Source organism: Herpailurus yagouaroundi, unplaced genomic scaffold, assembly GCF_014898765.1.
Source record: "Herpailurus yagouaroundi ecotype Mexico unplaced genomic scaffold, PumYag 211, whole genome shotgun sequence".
In the NCBI taxonomy this organism is placed as follows: Eukaryota; Metazoa; Chordata; class Mammalia; order Carnivora; family Felidae; genus Herpailurus; species Herpailurus yagouaroundi.
Window position 1 is genome coordinate 8,179,649 of NW_024412442.1, and position 12,588 is coordinate 8,192,236.

The window sequence follows — 12,588 nt, forward strand, 5'->3', positions numbered from 1 at the left end:
GTTTCTATCTGAAGGTCGTAAATATGTCTTTATCGATGTAACACCACCAGAAAGAGAACTCCCTTCATTCACGCTTGGAATCGTTAGACATGTATTACTCCTAGATTAAACTCTCAATAATTTTGCACTCTGATTTTCCAAGAAATCCCCCAACGCCATCATTTCTCATATTCCTCCTATCCCTCTTCCTCCAGTAGAGAAGCTCCCGGACCACGGCTGTTATGTCTTAATATATTCTCAGCTCGCACAGAGCTTGTGCCCAGACATAATTTGTTAGAATATAAAATCGTTGAGGAACAAAATTAGCTATTAAATACACTCCTCGTAGTAAAAAACGTCTTGGCGTAGCAGTAAGAATGACTTGAGTGGCAGAAAAGCTACTATGTTCAATAACTGTTCCAAACACAGTGTCTCAAAGCAGACAATGAAAGTTCAGAGAGAGGATAGTGGATTTTCTTTTCCAAGCTGATTACTTTAGTCTTTTATTTATGTTGAGAGGCACCTATGCATGGGGCCATCTGCCCATCTTTGTGCACAATGAGACAGACTGGGCAAAAAGTAAGAAAGTTGTTACCCTACTTGATATTTCAGTCAAATTCAATGACAGCTTTTAGCGTATGGCAAGGTCTGAACCTTCAAAGCCCAGTTGAGATTCCTCTAAAGTCTGGACGTTTCTCTTATCTTTTTAGTCACGTGGGTTTTCAGGGCAACGGGAAGGGTAGGGATTTGGGAGACAGACTTGCAATTTCTCCGTCAAAGTGTCTTGCCTTTGCTGGGCTTGTGCTAGACATTCCTACGCCTCTATTGCATCAGAGATCCAGGAAGTTCTCTGGGGCAACCTCTTCCTGTAATCCCACCCATGGCTACAGGGTAAGTGAGTCCTTGGACCCATAATAGAATACATGGATAAAACCACCCTCGCTGCAACATAAACGAGTTGTACGCCTCTACCAATCAGTTCCCTTTTATAATCAGAGGGAGGCTGCGTTGTTCAGCAAGCAGTGCCCCCTTTACAGGATTGGGGCTTGGTTTTTTTGTGTTTTTTTTTTTTTTTTTTTTTTTTTTTAGTGTTTTAATAGTTCATGAACTGACAAATGGAAGCACAGTCAGAAATTGAACTGGGGATGGAAGCAGAGCCTAGGCGAGGTAGCGTCTAAATGTTAAAGACTTTCATCCTAAGAGCCATGGCAAGCCACCTAAAGGTTCTACCTGAAGGACACTCAGTCCCTGTATTTTGAAAAGATCACTTGAGCTTCTGGATAAAGAATGGGTTAGAAGGGACCAACAAAAGATTCCGGGCAAATCCATACATCTGACCAAGTCTCCCGATGCAGGCTGCGCTTGGGTACAATGTTCTCCAAAGCAGTGATTCCTGGATAATCTGGAGCCATTCCACCCCCAAACTAACATTCATCAGTCTGATGTATATGTCTCGATGGGGGACAGTGATCACCACGAGAGCCATGCAGTAGTGGGGAAAATATCTACCGTATAACGCTATGTGAAGAGAAGCAAAGTAAAAATGGTACAATTCTATGATGTTAAATATATACACATATAAATAAATAAAATATATATACATATATATATAAATATATATATTTATTAAACATAAAACTGAGACAATACAATGTCAGGGTAGAAACTTGATGAGTGACTTGTTCTTTTTAATTTTTTATGTTGTAATGATATAATCGCTACAACTGAAAATCTGCTAAGGGGGTATATCTTGTGTTAAGTGTTCTCACCGCAATCAAAATTATCAAGCTCTATATTCGCAATGTGTGCACATTTTCTGTTATGTGTGTTATATTTCAATAAAAAGTTTTTTTTTACTTTTTTATTATTTTTTAATGTGAAATTTATTGTCACATTGGCTTCCGTACAACACCCAGTGTTCATCCCAACAAGTGCCCTCCTTAATGCCCATCACCCACCCTCCCCTCCCTCCCACCCCCCATCAACCCTCAGTTTGTTCTCAGCCTTTAAGAGTCTCATATGGTTTGCCTCCCTCCCTCTCTTTTTTTTTCCTTCCCCTCCCCCCTGGTCTTCTGTTAAGCTTCTCAGGATCCACATAAGAGTGAAACCATATGGTATCTGTCTTTCTCTGTATGGCTTATTTCACTTAGCATCACACTCTCCAGTTCCATCCACGTTGCTGCAAAGGGCCATATTTCATTCTTTCTCATTGCCACGTAGTACTCCATTGTGTATATAAACCACAATTTTTTTATCCATTCATCAGTTGATGGACATTTAAGCTCTATCCATCATTTGGCTATTGTTGAAAGTGCTGTTATAAACATAGGGGTCCATGTGCCCCTATGCATCAGCACTGCTGTATCCCTTGGGTAAATTCCTAGCAGTGCTATTGCTGGGTCATAGGGTAGGTCTATTTTTAATTTTTTGAGGAACCTCCATACTGTTTTCCAGAGTGGCTGCACCAATTTGCATTCCCACCAACAGTATAAGAGGGTTCTCATTTCTCCACATCCTCTCCAGCATCTATAGTCTCCTGATTTGTTTATTTTAGCCACTCCAACCAGCATGAGGTGGTATCTCAGTGTGTTTTTGATCTGTATTTTCCTATTGAGGAGCGACGTTGAGCATCTTTTCATGTGCCTGTTGGCCAACCGGATGTCTTCTTTAGAGAAGTGTCTATTCATGTTTGCTGACCATTTCTTCACTGGATTATTTGTTTTTCGGGTGTGGAGTTTGGCGAGTTCTTTATAGATTTTGGATACTAGCCCTTTGTTTAATATGTCATTTGCAAATATCTTTTCCCATTCCGTAGGTTGCCAAAAAGGTATTTTTTAAAAACCCTAAGCTTTTCTGCCTTAAATCGACAAGCTAAAAAGTACAGAAGTATGCCTCACGCTTTTAATATTTTTATATAAATACTTTTTATATCTTAGCACTGTATATGGTAACAAATATATTGACTATTGTAGTTCTGAGTAACAGTTTATTTTTTGCTAAGAGTTTTACATCAACTATCTCATTTAAAACTTAGGAGCTTGTGGGATAGTACCATGGTCATAATCGTTTTATAGGTGAGAAAATTGAGGCACAGAGCCATGAAAGCCAAATTTTCCTCAGACTGCATAAGTGAAAGAGTCATGATTTTAATCCAGGGAGTCTGACAGCACATATCTGTATAAATATGTTCAAATCGTATATAAAAAATTTTAATGCTTATTATTTATTCTTTTGAGAGAGAGAGAGTGGGGGTGGGGGAAGGGGCAGAGAGAGAGGGAGACACAGAATCTGAAGTAGGCTCCAGGCTCTGAACCATCAGCACAGAGCCCCATGTGGGGCTCAAACTCACGAACCTTGAGATCACGACCTGAGCCGAAGTCACATCCTTAACCGACTGAGCCACCCAGGTGCCCCCGAAGTGGTATATAAATGACAATGGGACCCCATGGAGAAAACCACGTTTGTATTGCCCTAGACCAAAATTACTTGAAAAATTAAGGCAGAAGAGGAGAAAATGTTTTGGGTTTCTCGTTTGTTTGTTTGTTTGTTTTGGCGGGGGTGGATTGCTGTGTTTTTTGCGAACCCTAGCCACCAAATTGAGATGAAAAGATAGAACTACCATATGATCCAGCAATCCTACTTTGGAGTCTATATTCAAGGGAATGGAAATTACTCTCTAAAAAAGATATTCCCCTGCGTGTTTGTGGCCTCATTATTCACAGGAGCCGAGACACAAACAACCCAAGTGTCCATTCACAGATGAAGGGATTAACAAAATGTGGTGCGCGCGCGCACACACACACACACACACACACACACACACACACACCGGAGTAATATTCAGCCATAAAGAAAGAAGGAAATCCTGCCATTTGCAACAACACGGATGGACCTTGAGAGCATCATGCTAAGTGAAATAAGTCACACAGAGAAAGACAAATATTTCATGATCCCAATTATTTGTGGGACCTACGAACATCAAGCTCATAGAAACAGAGTAGAGTGGTGGTTTCTGGGGAGGGGGTTGAGGTGGGGGGCAGGAGATGTCATCAAAGGGTACGCACTTGTAACTAAGATGAGTAGGTTCTGGGGATTATGACAGCATGGTGACCATGGTGACAGGTCACAATACTGTATTGTGTACTTAAAAGTTGTTGTGTGAGCTTTAATGTTCTCACCATAACAACAAAATAGTCATTATGTGAGATTAAGGATGTATTAACCAACCTTATTTGCGGTAAGCATTTCACAATATACAAGTGTATCAAATCATCACGTTGTATATCTTAAACTTACACAATGTTATATGTCAGTTATATCTCCATAAAGCTGGATGAAAAATTCAGATCAGTGGGAGATTGCCAATCAGGTCAATCATAACACATATGTCATTCCTTTGTCTGAAATACCAGGATCACTTGGTATCCTGGTGCAGGAGGATAGCAGAGTCTAGCAATCCACTGGAGCATAGACCTTGTAATGTAAAGGTATTGAAAATCCGACAATGTTTCTCCTTTTCTTTGTCTTACCCTTACATTTACACAAAGGAAGAAACTCATGACCCTCTAACAGGCTCACTAGGGTGCCATAGTTTCTGAAGCCTAAATATCGCATTAATGTTTTGCGTAGAACAAGGTAAATAATGACATTAATTGCTAATACGAATCCATGTCAAATGTAAAGCCTTTGGTGAATTTCTTTCAGGAAGTACAATTAGTTTCGGAGAGGTGAAACCAGACTAAAATAATGGCTTTCGGAGACTCATTAATCCAAGAGCAAGGAAGTTATCTGACCACCCAGGCCTTATTCAGCTCTGACCACCTCCCCATTCTCCTCCTGTGAAACTCACCCACTCCTTTCAGGGTCTGGCCCAAACACCACCATTTTTGACAAGATTTCCCTGAACCTCAGGCCCCCAAATTAATACTTCTTCCAAATCACTTTTTAAAATATCTTTTAATTTTATTTATTTGAGGGGGGGGGCAGAGGATCTGAAGTGGCTCTGCACTGACAGCAGAGAGCCCAAGGTGGGGCTCCAGCTCACAAACCATGAGATCATGAACTGAGCCAAAGTCGGACGCTTAACCGACGGAGCCACCCAGGTGCCCCAAATCACTTTTTATTATGCTTCTGAGTTATCTCTTTAGTCTATCTTAGTTATCTTAGTTATCTTAGTTATCTCTTTAGTCCATGATACGGGCCCACCAGTTTATTTAACCATTTACCCACAAAAGGACGTCTGGGTTGTTTCCAAGTTCGGGCTTTTATCTTTTTTTTTTCAACGTTTATTTATTTTTGAGACAGAGAGAGACAGAGCATGAACTGGGGAGGAGCAGAGAGAGAGGGAGACACAGAATCCGAAGCAGGCTCCAGGCTCCGAGCTGTCAGCACAGAGCCCGACGCGGGTCTCGAACTCACAGACCGTGAGATCATGACCTGAGCTGAAGTCGGACGCCCAACTGACCAAGCCACCCAGGCGTCCCGGGCTTTTACCTTTTAACTTGTCAGGGCTTAGCAAGGTGACTTGAAAGAAGAAAACGCTCAAGTTGGAGTCATTAATTTGAATTAATTGCTAGTCCTACCCAAAGCTGGATTCCATGCTGACACCTGCTGTATACGTTGCCCTAAGGAGAAGTGTCAGTTTCTCTGCATTTCCATTGACTTGACTGCAGAGTCCTTCACGCCTGTCTTAATCTGATATTTAGAGATCGCAAAACATTGATGTGGTTCTCATTACATTTTAAATTTTTTTTTCAACTTTTATTTATTTTTGGGACAGAGAGAGACAGAGCATGAACGGGGGAGGGGCAGAGAGAGAGAGGGAGACACAGAATCGGAAACAGGCTCCAGGCTCTGAGCCATCAGCCCAGAGCCCGACGCGGGGCTCGAACTCACGGACCACGAGATCGTGACCTGGCTGAAGTCTAACCGACTGCGCCACCCAGGCGCCCCTCATTACATTTTAGAGTTCGGATGGGATGTCAGGAATGCTCTGGGGGTGTAGTGAAAACAGATCGCTGGTGTTCACACCTCGACGGTTACGAAACACTCCCCCAGCCAGCGTCGGGGTGCGAGGGGACTTCGGTCTCCTCAAAATCTCCATCAGCATCATCCCGTCTCCCACAGAGCCAAGCCACATGAAAAGAAGAATGACAATACTACCTAGCAGTCATTAAAAATCTGTGCGAAGCATAAATAAAATAAAAACACCGGTGTTTTTTTTTCCAGCAACTTGCACCTTTGCCGTTTCAAAAAAAGTGTTTTATTCAAGCATAGGTGGCACAGCGATCCATTCGTGTCAGCTGCACAACACAATGGTTGGACAACCCTTAGACAAGGGTCTAGACAACCCTAGACAACCCGTGCTCACAAGCGTAGCCCCCATCTGTCTCCTCGCGACGCTATCGCAATACTGTTGACCCGATTCCCTGTGCCGCGTCTTTTGTTCTCGTGACTTATTCATCCTACTCCTGGAAGCCTGTGTCTCCTGCTCCCCTCCACCCATTTTCCCAACTTCCCACCCCCTCCCCACGGCAAACTGTCAGCTTGCTCTCTGTATTCGTGGGCCCGTGGCTGGGTCCTTTGGTTCGTTTTTTGGTTGGTTTGCTTCGGTTTTTCTTTGTCATTTTAATCTGTGCAGATGGCTTTCCTAACCAAACCTCAGCCCACTGGGCTGAGAAAGCTAACTTATTTGGGATACGATGGGTCTTCATAAGCTTCATCAAAGTAAGCACTTTTAAGCGCTCGCGTGAACAGCCCATAAACTAAAGTTGGAATCAGAAGATTTGCATCGCTTCTGCACAAGGGTGACTTAAAATTCAGGAAGCGTTCCCTATTGGTTCGATGCTCCCATTGCTAATTTGTATTCTCCCTGAATGAAAGAAGACGTCTCTCCCGATTTCCTGGCCCACCCTCTGTCCATGTAGAGAACACACCGTGAATGAAGCAGAAAGTAAATTGTTTTGTTTTGTTTTTTAAAGGTTTTTATTTCTTTTATTTGAAAAAAAATTTTAATATTCTTACCTTTTTTTTTTAAAGTTTATTTATTTATTTTGAGTGGGAGAAGGGAGGGAAGGGAGAGGGAGACAGAGCGTTACTCCCCGTGTGGAGCCTGATGTAGGGCTCGAACTCACGAACCGTGAGATCATGACCTGAGCCGAAACCAAGAGCCGGCCACTTAACTGACTGAATCACCCAGGCGCTCCCTGAAGATTTTTATTTTTAAGTAATTTCTACACCCAGTGTGGGGCTTGAATTTGTAATCTTGAGAGCAAGGGTGATGTGCTCTACCAACCGAGGCAGCCAGATGCCCAGAAAGTGGCAAGAAATTCACTAGGGAGACCATAGTAGGATGAATCATGGTCCCCAAACATGTCCTTGGCCTAATCCCAGAAACCTGTGAATGTGTTTGTTACCTTCTAAGGCAGAAGAGACTTGGTCCATGTCATTATGTTAGGACACTGGGTTACCTGGGTGGGCCCGATGTAATCACAAAGGTTCCTATAAGAAGAAAGCAAGTGGGGCGCCTGGATGGCTCAGTCAGTTAAGCCTCTCACTCTTGATTTCAGCTCAGGTCCTGATCCCAGGGTGGTGGGATTGAGCCCCACGTTGGGCTCCCAGCGGAGCATGAAGCCCGCTTGGGATTCTCTCTCTCCCTCTCTCTGCCCCTCTCTCCACTCTCTCTCTCTCTCTCTCAAAAAGAAGGAGGAGGAGGAGGGGAAGGAGAGGAAGAAGGAGGGAAGAAAAGGCAGCAGCAAGAAGGTCAAAGTCAGACAGAGTACCTTGGAACGACCAGAAGCGGTGCAAGGTTCTCAGAGTCAGGAAATGCAAGGGAAGCAGACTGTCCCCTGAAGTCTTCAGAAAGAGTGCAGCTATCAACACCTTGATCCTAGCTTTAGCTTTCTGACCCTCAGAACTGCAAGAGAATAAACTTATGTAATTTTATTTCCTTTTTTAATGGTCATTTATTTTTGAGAGAGAGAGCCAGAGCACAAGCAGGGGAGGGCACAGAGAGGGAGAGGGAGACACAGAATCCGAAGCAGGCTCCAGGCTCCGAGCTGTCGGCACAGAGCCAGATGCGGGCCTCGAACCCACGAACCATGAGATCATGAACTGGGCCAGAGTCGGACGCTTAACCCACTGAGCCACCCAGGTGCCCCTAAACTTACGTAATTTTAAACCACGAAATTTGTGGTTCTCGGTTCCAGTGGCAATAGGAAACTAACATAGAGACGGACTCTCCCATCCTGTGGTTCAATACGACTTAACACCATTATTTATTTAGTAGCCTGTGCGGCAGCTAAAATCAATCCATAGTCCCAGCGGAGGATGGCCTACCTTTGGGGAAACAGGGACCTCCACTGGGTCATCAGGGAGAAGGGTAGCCTTAGATTAAAGCAACTGCAGAAGAATTTACGCCTGAGGCAGCGAAGCTGGTCGCTGAGATGATGGCTGATTATAGGGGAGGCGCATGTGGTCAGTGCTCTGCTTCCTCCCCTCCTTCAGTATCTGAGCTGAGGCGACAGCATTCCTGAATTAGCCCTCCTTCAGCAAATGCATCCTGCCCTGAGGTAGGTCATCCTATGATTCTTTCTGTTCCTAAATCGCCCTGCCTTTCTCTGGTTTCAAGCAGGTTTGGGAATAGTCTCTTAAATTAAAAGAAAAAGGTTTATTTTGTTTGTGTTCAACCGCAAAAGTAAAATATACTCATCCTAGGTATCTTAGAGAACAGAGACACTAACAAAGAAAATAATAAATAACCAAAATTCTCACCACCCAGAGAAAAGCTACTTGGTTAATATTTTGATAGATTGCTTTCTGGTCTTCTTTCTATTCATGTCTGTTTATCACTTAAAAATATTCAGTAAAGATTATTGAGTAGCCTTCATCCTCCCCTTTGAAACTTATTATGGACACGTTAATACGCTGCTGTAAGGTATATGTAATGCCTGGAGAGTATTGTTCTCAGGATGAACTAGAATTTATGTAACCATTTCCCTCACACGGTACTTATGCCGTTTTTGCTCGCCAGGGATGGCCCCTGGAAATAAATTTCCCAACTAAGAATATTTAGTTTTGGAATTAATTGCAAGATTGAATGAGTAAAAGAGAGGGTAATGAGTGGTGACTATCTGGGGGGAAAGGATGAGGAGAACCTTTTCACTTCATGTTACGCATGTTGAATAAGAGACCATGCTGACCTTCCCCTTGACTTTCTTACTGGAGGAAGAAAAAGGACAGAAAGAGATGTTCTAGAAATGGAGCAATTCCTTAAAGAACAAAAAAACAAACAAGGGAGACTATTTTTCCCTAGAATATCTAGATGAGCTTATAGACACGTCTCGCGTCGTGTTTGCCCATCACAGAAAGATATGGCACATGGACAGTTCTCACTGCGGCAAATGGGGAAGTTCTTTTCAAAATCTTCGCCTTTATTAGAAGAGTCCTGTGGGAGGCACCCAGTTGATTTAATCAACGCAATCAGATCAGATCGTATAGCCTTAAAGTGAATTTCTGCTTCAGCTGCCTGTACAGGTTGTTAGACGGAAAACTCCCAGATTTCCTCCTTGCCAAGCGTTGTCGCGGCCAAGCCGGTGGTGAGCAGAGCCTCAGAGCCGGGGCCGGGCGGGTCCGCCTAAACCTGACCTTGCAAACGGGAGCCGCTTAAAAGAGCACGGTCTGTTGTCAGGATCGCCGGCTTCCAACTCCTCAGATACTCTAACTGAAACGTGAAATAGCACATTTCCCAGCAGTCAGATTTATTGTCAGTCTTCTCCACCTCAAGCCTACAAATGGTATTCATCCTAGAAGAATGGCAACAATAAATACCAACGACATATTAAGTGGCTTCTAGATGCCAGGCACCATGCTGTGCCCTTCACCCATGATGGTGTGTCCTAGGCTTTACGGCAATCTTGCAAGGAAGGTGTCATTATTCATTTATAGGTAAGGAAAGGGAAAATCAGATCATCCAAGGGCCCGTAGTTGGCGGGAGCAGAGCCGGGATTTGAACCCAGGTCTATCACATTCCACCATTCTCCGTGTCTCTGATTGGTGGGAGTCCGCACTAGGTGAGCCTGTGGCTTGAGCGTTCAGTTGGGATTTCCAGGCTCCACAGCTGAACCTGCACATCCCCGTGCTTACCCCTTAATGGTCTTGGCAGAAAATTTTGAAGCAACTCGGGGATACCTCGAGTCTTTCAGGATCCCCAATTTTTCCCTCCTTCACTGGGTATATTACAGGTTTGAAAAAGCAGGAACAAAAATTATTTTGTCTTTATTTTTAAGGACATTTAAGAACTTATTTATAAAGCTTCTGGATTTTTTGGGTTTTGTTGTTGTTCGTTTTGATCTATTTGGTGTTTATTGATGTGATTAAGGAGTCTGCGTATTCCTTGTTGGAGAGATAGACTAGGCTTATAACAGACAACCAAATAAACCCTTGGGGAGAATCTTCTAGAATGGAGAGATGTCAACATTAATGACAAGGCCAGGTAGGCTGCTACATCCTGGAAATGGAGAGAATCCCCAAGCAAGAATAAAGAGGGAGGAGAAGCAACTTTTGGACGCAGGGACATTTCCTATTTAGTCCCTTTATAGGGCAACAGGGGATGGTGCTAGGGTGTCCCCTGAAGGCCTGCAATGTGCCAGGAGGGACCTGGCTCTAGCCTGTTTCCTCTCCCCTCCACCTGTCACCTTTGGTTCCCTGTGTGCCTTGCCCGCCTTAGCCCTTATCACGCTGAAGCTGGTCTTAACCATGTGGGCACGCTGTCTCCCTCTTCTGAGCTGATCTGCCAGGACTTTGTCAGCCTCGATATGTTGTATTCCCATAAAGGTGATCACTTTATTTAAAAAATGTTTTTAATGTTTCATTTTCTTTTTGGGAGAGAGACAGAGTACGAGCAGGGGAGGGGCAGAGAGAGAGGGAGACCCAGAATCCCAAGCAGCCTCCAGGCTCCGAGCCGTCGGCACAGAATCACACGTAATCACAAATGTGTATGTTGTATATCAACTGAGTTATTTAAATGAGTAAAATTATCCAAAAAAACAGATTTTTTTAAAACATGTTATTTTTTCATCCATTTTGACAGGGACAGAGAGAGCAGGGGAGGGGCAGAGAGAATCCCAAGCAGGTTCCGCACTATCGGCATGGAGCCCGCCGTGGGGCTCGAACTCTCAAACCTTGAAATCATGACCTGATCTGAAATCGAGAGTTGGGCTCTTAACCCACTGAGCCACCCAGGTGCCCCCAAAAATGGACTCAACCATAGAGAATACACTGATGGTCACCAGAGGGGAGGTGGGAGGTGGGAGGTGGGGTGTGTAAGACAGATGATGGAGGTTAAGGTGATGTGCACCAGGTGATGTATGGAAGTGTTGAATCACGATATTGTACACCTGAAACTAACATAACACTGTATGTTATGAATTTAAATGAAAACTAAGAATAAATAAATAAATGAGCAAAATTACATTTGAAAACAAAATTGAATGCCCATGTTGGCGGACTTCTTGCAGCCCTTCTACAGAAACCAGACTTCAACAGTTTGAAAACTACCAATCTGGTTTCAGCCGAATTTTTATAGACTCCAGCGCCTAGCTGGAGGAAGTGAATGCCCCAGGGTCACACAACTAGCGACCCGGCGACCCCAGACCCTGACTCCTACTCCAGTGCTCTGTCCCCTTCACTTGAGTGCCCCGCTAACCAAGTTCTTTTTTATTTTTGGACTTCAGGCCTTATGAGAAACAGAGTAATTTCTCATAATTAGGGGAGAAAGGATGTTTGGGGACAAAGGCACTGATTCAGATATCTCTTGAATTACTTATCTGCCTTCTTGAGTGATTTAATCCCACGTCTGATTGCTACCGGGTTTATTTACCTGTATAGATGTACTCACAAGTCTTAGGTAGTTTTAAGTTCAACATTTACACTTCTTCGTCTGATGATTTCTTTTTAATTTCTTTTTAAGTTTAGTTACTTGTTTTGAGAGAGATACAGAGAGACAGAGAGACAGAGGTGCGGGGGGAGGCAGAAAGAGAGGGAGAGAGAGAATCCCAAGCAGACTCTGCACTGTCACCACGGAGCCCAGTTTGGGACTTGAACCCACAAACCGTGAGATCGTCACCTGAGCCAACATCAAGAGTCAGACGCTCAACCTACTGAGCCCCCCAGGTGCCCCTTGCCTGCTGATTTATTACAGACGTGAAAATCCTAAGACCCTCCTTTTTTCGGATGTCATTCTCAAAGTGCCAGACCGCCTGCTCCAGTATCCACACACTCTGGATGTGGCCTCAGAGGGAGTCGTGAGTCAGTACTCAGATCAGGGCTATCGGATGCCCTAATTTTCTCGGTAGATGATGTACATGGGAAGAAATAGCCCTCTTTTGCCCACCATCCCGTCTTTAGCCAGATTTCATATCACCTGGATGACAGACTGACTGTGTATAGATGTCACCAAGTCCCTAAGATTAACAGGGACCTCAGACATGCTCTGGTTTCTACCCTTCACTTTGTTTTGCCAAAATGCTCTCCACCAGGGACCTGGGTCTAGCTAGCTCTCGGATCTTTTTTTTTTTTTCAACGTTTTTTTTTTTTTTTTTTTTTTTTTTT